The sequence below is a fragment of the Marmota marmota genome, unplaced genomic scaffold (assembly GCF_001458135.2).
Source record: "Marmota marmota marmota unplaced genomic scaffold, marMar, whole genome shotgun sequence".
Lineage (NCBI taxonomy): Eukaryota > Metazoa > Chordata > Mammalia > Rodentia > Sciuridae > Marmota > Marmota marmota.
In genome coordinates this window covers 10,192,925-10,203,630 of record NW_025999905.1, presented here as the reverse complement: position 1 = coordinate 10,203,630, position 10,706 = coordinate 10,192,925, and positions in this window count along the sequence as shown.

Sequence of the window (10,706 nt, the reverse complement as noted above, 5' to 3'; positions counted from 1 at the left end):
GTCAAATTCATTCTGCATTTGCTCCCCTTTCCCATCCCTCCTCCATCCCCCTTAACCTCCTTCTTCTATTCCTCTAATCTTCCTTCTATCTTTATGATATTTAGCCCCTGTCCACTTTTTCTCCCTTACTTTGCTCTAGCTTCTGCATATAAGAGAAACATTTGACCCTTGATTTTCTGAGTCTGGCTTATCTCACCTTGCATGACATTTTCCAGTTCCATCCATTTACTGGAAAATGCCATAATTTCATTCTTCTTTATGACTGAGTAGCACTCCATTGTGTATACATACAACATTGTCTTAATCCATTCATCTATCAACAGGCATCTGGGCTGGTTCCATAACTTGGCTACTGTGAGTTGTGGTTGCTATAAACACTGATGTGATTGTATCACTAAAGTATGCTGGTTTTAGTTCTTCTGGATAAATAACAAGGAATGGGATAGCTGGGTCATAAGTTGGTTCCATTCCTAGTTTTTAGAGAAATCTCTATACTGCTTTTTCAGAGAGGTTGTACCGATTTGCAGTCCCACAAACAATGTATGAGTGTACATTTCCCCCAACATCCTTGCCAGCGTTTAATATTTGTATTCTTGATAATTGCCATTCCAATTGGAGTGAGATGAAATCTCAGTGTAGTTTTGATTTGCATTTCCCTGATTGCTAGGGATGTTGAACATTTGTTGGTCTAAAGTGGCACATATTGAGTAACTCTATATATGTTAGCTAGTATTACTAGCAATTGAGAAGCCAAATCAAGCTAAAATAGACCTCCTGGTTTTCTTGGGTATAGCAAGGAAGTGCTTCTCACAGTGAGTCTCAAAGAAGCCCTGTGTTTCTCCTGCTGAGCCAAACAGGCTCAGACATCTCTCTATGGTAGAACTCGCTTATAGGTGTCAATCACTGCTTCTCTCAGAGGTTATCCGTATAATTCTATAAATTAAAAAGATAAATATTTGAGGATGGTAATGAAATTTTCAAACTGTAAATCACAACAATATTCACTAACATTAAACAGGGATGAGAGGTGGGAGGGAAAGGGAGACAGAAGGGAAATTGCATGGAAATGGAAGGAGACCCTCAGGGTTATACAAAAGTACATACAAGAGAAAGTGAGGCGAAAGGGAAAAATAATACAAGGGGGAGAAATGAATGACAGTAGAGGGGGTAGAGAGAGAAGAGGGGAGGGGAGGGGAGGGGAGGGGGTATAGTAGAGGATAGGAAAGGCAGCAGAATACAACAGACACTAGTATGGCAATATGTAAATCAATGGATGTGTAACTGATGTGATTCTGCAATCTGTATATGGGGTAAAAATGGGAGTTCATAACCCACTTGAATCAAAGTGTGAAATATGATATATCAAGAACTATGTAATGTTTTGAACAACCAACAATAAAAAATTTAAAAAAAACAATATTCACTAAGAAACTCTATCATACTTCTAATCAAGAAATGTACTATTTACATCAGTGGTTCTCAAACATGGCTGGACATTACCTGGGGAAGCTCTTTGGGTTAGGATTAGGGCAACCCAGAACTAACAATAACAGAATCTCTAGGATTGGGCTGAGGCATCTCTTTAAGGATCCCAAGTAATTCTAATATGCAGTCAAGAGAATCATTGGTTTAATGCCACTGAACAACAACAAAAATTCCTGGGGTTGGGTCTATAAATCAGAAACATCAATTACTGGCCACATCCCAATAAAATAGCTTAGAGTCCATGCTTACCATTATGAAATGTAAAAATACATTACCAATAGAAATTTCAGATAAAAAACACATGATAACATTTTGGGCCCTAGATCACAAAACTGGAAACAGGTTTTTAAGGTATGTTTACTAGGTTATAAACAACGTGCAGTAATTGGGGTTAAAGGAAAGCTTTATATTTATTTTCTTTCTCCTGTTCTACTTAAATAATAACCTTGGCCTTGAACAAAGATAGTTTGTCTTTTATCTACCATAAATTATTTTCATATAAAAACTGTGTGAAACTCAGTCCTTGTAATTCAGAAGAGATAATACAAAAATCACAGCTATGTAGCACCAAGGAAAAACAGTGCTGATTTATGAAACTTCACAGACTTAGAAATAGAAACAAAGCACTAAATATTCATGAAATCCCATATAGGGCTTGCACATAAGTTATCTCTCAGTGATTTGTAACTTAGTTATAGGAACAAATAATAATCTGAGTCTATTCAAATAAATGGAACCTTTCAAATGTTAAATATCACTAATTGGGGGGTCTTATTTTGTTTCGATTCATAAATAAATTATGAACATATTAAAATGATGGCCATAATCGAAACATCCCAAAGAAAAGTAAACAAAGTTTTCATCTGCAAAACAAGAGGGTAAATATGGAAAGAAGGATTAATGAAAATCCTCTAAGCAATGTTTTTAAAGAGTGGTAGAAGCTCTTTAAAAACACAAAGACACAAGTGAAAGAAGTACAATTCTGTTGTTCAGTGAAATCAACACACACCTGCCATGTAAACACAGAGTTAAAATAAGAAACTCTGTGCCGTGTGCACTTTGGAATGAATCATAAATTCAAGAAAGAACCTGGTAGGCTAATACACCAATCAAGGGATTCTTAAATTTCATTGAATTACCTTCAATTTTGGTGCCAGTTTTATAACGTAATTATCCCAATTTTATTTAACTGTGCTAATGACAGATAGAGAATTTAAACACAAACACTGTGCATGCAGCCCATTTTGAAAGTGGATAGATTAAAAGCATATCACTGGTGAAATCTAACAGTTCCATTTAAGAGCTATTTATTTATTCCAAATGCATTGATTGTTTTTAAAAAAGAAAGATTATTCAATTAATCATTAAAAATCCATTCTTTTCATCCTTTTTGCTCTGTGTGTGTTTCTTTCGATATGTAATAAATGGCAATTAATCCCAAATAACTCTTGTGTGTATTGCTATTCTTTAACTACTGTTAAGAACTTTAATTAGAAACAATTCACAATAAAGATCTCTCTCTCTCTCTCTCTCTCTCTCTCTCTCTCTCTCTTTCTCTGCCCCCCACCCCCTTTCTCCCTGTGGGTGTGTAAAGGGAGGGTTTCTTTCCAAAGGGTCTTGGTGTTTATCTGTGACACAAATAAATAAATGTTAGGAGATAATGTATCAGCTCCATTGAAATGCTTTCACTGTTCTTAAAGATGCAAGTGTGACATTGGGGTGTGTAAGTAATGTGCTGAGGGTGTGGGGTAACAGATCCAGCCAGACCCAAGGAGAACAATCGTTTAGCTTCAGACATTCAAGAGAGACGTAGAGAGCAATAAATAGACCAAAATATTGTAAACTAGGACCAAAATTAAGGCCTTGACAAAATGAGATCATTCAGCAAAGAAATTTTTCAATGATGGTTCTCAAGTATCCAAGGAGTACCATATCTGTGGCTCTCCATCTTCACTGAGGAGAGGACAATTGGAAAGGAGATTAAACGTCACCAGAGAAACTGAAGTAAGATATAAGAGAATTTCCCAAAAGATTTATATTTTTGAAAGAGCAAATCATTAAAAGGGTCCATGGAATTTCCTTCCCCAGAGATATTCATAAGTGTGGCATATAGTTGCCGGTTCAAAATGCTTTCATTTTGCTGTGAAAAATAATCTACTATTACAGAATGTCAAGATAGGAAGATCATGTTTGCCAATCACCATTTACTACTATAAAATATACTGAGAAGAAAAATAACATATAGCTATAAAAATTAAACATTAAAATATTAAAAAATATTTTTATGATCAATAGTTTAAACTACACTTAATCCTTGTCAGATAAACATTGGGAAAAGGGGAGAAACCATTGTCTTTTGGTTAACCAGTGATTTTCCACATGGCCCCATGTGAAGAAGATCTGCTATTACAAGGATGCATTAAGATGGTAAGTAAATGGACACACACCTCAGGCCGCGGTGTAAGGAAATAAAATCCTGCTCACGTTTAGATCTCAGCTCCACACTCACCTGAAAACCCTCCCTGGACACCACAGAAAAAGTCCCCTCCTGCTCTCACAGCACACCGTCCGTGTTCATTGCATTGCTCTTTTTCTGGTCACTCTGTCCCACTTGCAGTTTTGCACAGCACTCACCCTATTGATGAGTCCAAATTTTCCATCCTCACATTGTCCTTGGGATAGTGATTGAACAGTGCCTTCCCTACTCTCATCTGACTGAAGAGATCCTTGGATAAAGACAGAGAGATCCTTGGATGAAGGGTGGCAGAGTGAACCATGTGCTCTTGGGAACAGGCCTATCTTCAGCATCAAGGAGAGGAATGGACACAGTGATAATGTGTCTGATCCACTGCACTGTTATTGGCCCCTCCAGAAGAAAGACAAACGAAAAACCAAGGTGAACCTGGAGTGGGTCTGGACTTTGGACCAGGACTCTGCTGTCACTTTTCAAAATTTTTAACATCTGTTTCCTGGGTACAAACATAACTAATACATATAAAGTACCTGTTACATATAGGTAATACCAAAAGTTCTAATGGTTTACATTTGTTTTACTTATTTCATCCTAACATCCCCAACAGATTATTAATATTACTGTCATCCACTTTACAGATAAGAACATTTTGGCAAAGATATGTTAAGAAATTTGCCTGAAGTCACTCGGATATCAAACTATGAACCAGGATTCAAGCTCAGGCTATTGTAGCACCAGAGTCTTTATGTATATCCTCAACTCCAAACTTCTCCTCTGCAGAAAGATTAAACTTAATCACCATTAATCACCATTTTCTAGGCCCCAAACACACAGAAGAAGCCCCTAAAATTAGCAAAAATGAAATATTGCTTTAAAAATTTGCAATTTCCAAGAAATAAAATATTAACTGATGGTTATGAATTCACTTAACCACTGGCAAAGCCTGTTTTTCTTATGTCTACAAAAGAAATAAAACAGATTGACACTAATAAGCTGTTTCTTGCTTTTCATTGTAGCTTATTTGAAACGAGAGCTCATGAATTGAATTGATAAGAAGTAAATTAACATATAAGGATATGAAGCAGAATGTATTTACACAAAAAGTGACTGTCGGTGAAGTAAACTGTTAAAGTCAACAACAATCACAAGTAACATTTTAAAAGATGAATTAGTAGAAGGTAGAATATAGAATTATATGAATTTAATGTCTGTTATTACTGACCCGGAGTTCTTCATAAATCCAAGTGTAACCCTAATTACCAAGGTCCCATAGGACAGAGAAAATCAAATCAGAACTATAAATATTTTTCTAAATTTCATGGCACATGCTTACACTAGCTAATTCCCAAAACTAGCCCTATCTCCAAGTGCCCCACAATGATCTATTTCTGGTGTTTTCTTAGACTACTGGTTTCTTTTACTTAGTACAAGATTCCACAGACTCATGCACTCCATTTTATTAGCCACCATGGTACAGCCTTTGCTACCTCTAAGATTCAGAGATTGCTTCTCCTCAGGGTACATGTATTATCTGCCAATGACAGTTGCTGCCTACTGCCCCCACAGTTCAGGGAGGCTATATAAACTTAGGCTCATCCTAAAGTCTTGATAGAAGAACTACAACTAGCTGTAGTAGTAATGAAATACTGAGTAATGAAGCTCAGGCTTCATTTTGTAAAACTTCATTGGTCAAGAGAGATAGAAATTAAGGCCCAGAGCCTGCCCAAGGTAAGCAGCCCGAAGGAGACCTTCTGTTCATTAAATTGGGACCTAAGATGTATTCTGTCTTCAGAGGAATGATGAACCAGAAGGAAACATGCCTACACAGTGCACACAGGACAGGTGAGTTGGTTAGCAGCCAATGAAAATGATGGTGGGGATATCTGTGAAGTTGTGATCTTAGGCCAGACTTACATAGTCTGCCATCTGGTGACATATCAACAGGACAATCTGGGGGAACTTGAGCACTGTGTTGGTTTAAGGTGGTCCCAAACTAGTAGTAACTCTAAGAAGGAGTTGGAAGCAAATTCTCGGTAGAAGAAGAAAATTTCATTCTAAACTTCAAAGAATTTCCACAAATAAATTTTATTCATATGGCAGCATAGGGTTAAAGAAAAACAAGCACAAAATGAAAAAAAAAATCTTGAGCAAGAAAAATAGATTGAAAATTGAACACATCTTATAAACAGCTATTACATTATGTTCTTAAAATAATTTCAAATAAGAACAAGATTGAAGATATCTGCAGAGAATAATGAACCCCAGTACAACTGAAGAAGGACTCAACAAAATGTCTTCAAAAGAAAACTATAGTAACTAAAATTTAAAACCCATAGGCTAGATATATACCAACAGAGTCAGGTGAAAAGAGAGTAAGTAAAAGGAATGCAGAATGCAGCCCAGAAAGATTTAGAAAGAGAAGGGGGAGATGGAGAATATAAATGAGAGGTTCATGGAAAATGAAGGAGAAGTATATTATGTTTCATCAGTTTCTGCAGGAAGAAAAAGAACTGAAAAAAGGCAATATTTGAAGAGATAAATCATAAGAACTTTTCCATACTGATGAAAAACACCAATCCACAAATTCAAGAAACAAAAATGAATTTCAAGCATTACATGAAAAAAAATTTTCACATCTAGACAAATATTGAATCTACATTTAAAAAAAGAAAGAGAAGAAGAAAGAAAAAATCTTGAAAAGCAGCTAGACTGAAATGTAATTTTTTCAAAGAAGCAACTTGAAAGAAATCTGCATTCTAACAGCAATAATGATATCCAAAAAGAGGGGAAAGGATGTCTTCATTGGTCTGAAAGAATATGACTAACAAACTAGAATAGTATACCTAGCAAAAATATCCTTCAAGAATGAGGGTGTAACTGAGATATTATCAGGCCAAAGGACACAAGAGTTTTCCACCACTAGTGCCTCAAAAACATATAGGGTATAATTTAAACAGAAGGAAAGTTATCCCAAATGGAAATTTTAATATAGAAGAATAAAAAAGAGCAAAGAGAAACATAGGTAGGTATATATACATACATATGTGTGTATTATATATGTATCATATAACATTGATTATGTAAAACAAAAATAATAATGTGATTGTGGAAGTAAAAGAGGAAAACAAGTAAGTAAGGAAGGAGCCAAAATGATCATCTTTGGCTGCTACTATTTGTTTGGAAGAGAAAAACAAAGTTAAATAATATGAAAGTCTGCATTTCCTGAGAGGAAGCTAAGGGTACTCATCAACCTAGATTTCACCAAATAAAATCTAACTCTATCTGATTTATAAGCAATACATAACACACAAAACATTTAATATAGTAGGGTTAAAAGTAAGAGACAGGGGCTGGGGATGTGGCTCAAGCGGTAGCGCGCTCGCCTGGCATGCGTGCGGCCCGGGTTCGATCCTCAGCACCACATACAAAACAAAAATGTTGTATCCGCCGATAACTAAAAAATAAATATTAAAAAAATTTTCTCTCACTCTCTCTTTAAAAAAAAATAAATAAAAAAAACTAAGAGACGGGAAAACAAATATTTCTAAAAGGTAACCAATAAAACTTTATTATTACCAACAAAATAGAGTTTAAGACAAAAAGCATAACTAGAAAAATGTGTGACTTTAAAATAACATCTCCATTCATCAAAAGTTATAACAAGTTAAAGTTTTAGGTAACAATTAAGCCTCAAAATATAAAGAGGAGAGAGACAGACAGAGAGAGAGAGAGAGAGAGAGAGAGAGGAAGGAAGGAAGGAAGGAAGGAAGGAAGGAAGGAAGGAAGGAAGGAAGGAAGGAAGGAAGGAAGGAAGGAAGGAAGGAAGGAAGGAAGGAAGAAAGAAGCCTATATAGGAGATGTCAAAAGCAGCGAATGAAATATGGATCTTTGAATTACCTAAAGACAGAGGTGACACCTCCCTTGGGAATTTCAATACAAAGGTGCCAACGAAGATCACCTAATGGATACGGTGATACCTTGTTCAAAGGGGGATTCTGTGCCAGCCACAGAATTTATTAGTTCATGGCCTTCGGTTCAAATGCCTGCTGCCCGGAGGAAGAGTTATGGGCACAAGCTCATAAGTGCTAATTGGACTGCTTTTACCCTCAGCTTCAGCTCTGTTTATCTTGAAGAGGCTTTCTCATAATAAATCCTTCTGATGTTTAAGCCTATACAATAAACGTGCCGGACTTTCTCCTGGTCAGTCTTCCTCTACCAGAGGCAGCCTGAACCATCAAGCCCCAGCATTTTCTCGACTTTTGTGTCTTTTTCTCTTTTCTTTATCCCCTCATTGACCAGTTGGGTTACCCCTGAATAAACTGTTGCTCAAGATGTGACAATGAGAAATTAACAGGCCAAACAAAATCAGAAAAGCTATAGAAGATGCAGGTGATATCACAAGCAAACCAGATTCCATAGATGATATATGTTTGTGAATATTGCAGTTAAACAGTAAAGAGTATATATTTTTTTCAGTACACAAGGAATATTTATGAAGTGTAACTACTGAGGACCATAAAAAAAACAATTTCAGCAAATTTCTTTTTATTTATTTATTTATTTTTATTATTTGTTCTTTTTAGATATACATGATAGAAGAGTGTATTTTGGCATATTATATATACATGGAGTGTAACTTATTCTAATTAGGATCCTGTTTTGTGGTTGTACATGCTGTGGAGTTACTCTGGTTATGTATTCATATACAAGGATATGAAAGTTATGTCTGATTAATTCTACTGTCTTTCCTATTCCCCTCTTCCCCTTTCCTTCATTCCCCTTTGTCTAATCCGATGGACCTCTATTCCTCTCCTCCTCACATTCCCTTGTCGTGGTTTAGCATCCACATGTCAGAGAGAATATTTGCCCTTTGGTTTTTTGGGGTTTGGCTTATTTCACTTAGCATGATGTTTTCCAGTTCCATTTCATTCTTCAAAATTTTGTTCTTCTTTAAGGCTGAATAATATTCCATTGTGTATATATACCACAGTTTTTTATCTGTTCATCTACTGAAGGGCACCTGGGTTTGTTCCACAGCTTGGCTATTGTGAATTGAGCTGCTATGATTATTTATGTGGCTGTTTCACTGTAGTATACTGATTTTAAGTCCTTTGGATATACATTGAGGAGTAGGAAAACTGGCTCAAATGGTGGTTCCATTCAAGTTTTCTGAGGAATCTCCATACTGCTTTCAGAGTGGTTACACCAGTGTGCAGTTCCACCAGTAGTGTATGAGTGTACCTTTTCCCCCACATTCTTGCCAACATTAATTGTTACTTGTATTCTTGATAATTATCATTCTGACTGGAGTGAGATGGAATCTCAATGTAGTTTAAATCTGTATTTCTCTGATTGCTAGAGATGTTGAACATATTTTCATGTATTTTTTGACCATACATATTTCTTCTGTGAAGTACTTGTTCAGTTTCTTTGCCCATTTATTGATTGAGTTATTTGGTTGGGTTTTGTTTTTGTTTTTATTGTTTTGGTGTTAAGTTTTTGTTGAGTTCTTTACGTATCCTGGAGATTAATGCTCTATCTGATGAGCTGGTGGTAAAGATTTTCACCCATTCTGTAGGCTCTCTGTTCATATTCTTGATTGTTTCCTTTGCTGTAAAGAAGCTTTTTAGTTTGATAACATCTCATTTATTAATTCTTGATTTTACATCTTGTGCTTTAGGAGTCTTATACGAGGAAGTCATATTCTAAGTCATATCTTAAGCTGATATGATGGAGAGTGGGCCTACTTTTTATTCTAGTTACCACAGGGTCTCTGATCTAATGCCTAGGTCCTTGATCCACTTTGAGTTGAGTTTTGTGCAGGGTGAGGGATAAGAGTTCAATTTCATTTTGTGACATATTGATTTTTCACTTATAAAATCAATACCCATAAACCAGTTGCATTCCTATACACCAATGATGAATCAGCTGAAAGAGAAATCAGGAAAACTATCCCATGTACAATAGCCTCAAAAAAAGTAAAATACTTGGGAATTAATCTAGCAAAAATGGTAAAAGACCTCTACAATTAAAACTAGAGAACACTAAAGCAAGAAATTGATGAAGACCTCAGAAAATGAAAAGATCTTCCATGTTCCTGGAGAGGCAGAATTAATATTGTCAATATGGCCATAGTACCAAAAGCCCTATGCAGATTTAATGCAATTCCAATTAAAATTTCAATGACATTCTTCATAGAAATAGAAAAAGCAATTATGAAATTCATTTGAAAAAATAAAAGGCCCATAATAGCCAAAGCAATCCTTAGTGAGAAAAGTGATGCAGGAGGCATCAAAATACCAGAACTTAAATTATACTACATAGCTATAATAACAAAAATGGCATAGTATTGGCCCAAAAACAGACGTGAAGACCAATGGAACAGAATAGAAGACACAGAGACTCACCAGCAAACTTCAAAGGACTGACTGAAATCACATAGAACTTGTTTTTTGATAATAGTGTGAGCAAGCTATGAACTAAAACAAAAACATTAACAACATAACTAGAAATTCCCCATATATTTGTAAATTAAGAAATAAACTTCTAAATAAATAACTCCTACAACAAAGAAGAAATCACCATCAAAACTGGAAAACGGTTTTATCTGAACAATAACAGAAACACTACAAAAATACTACATGTAGAACTTCAATTGGGTTGGGTATATATTAGTGGTGGCGTGCTTTCCTGGCATGTATGTGGTCCTGGATTTGATACTTAAACCACACATGTAGAAGAAAAATGT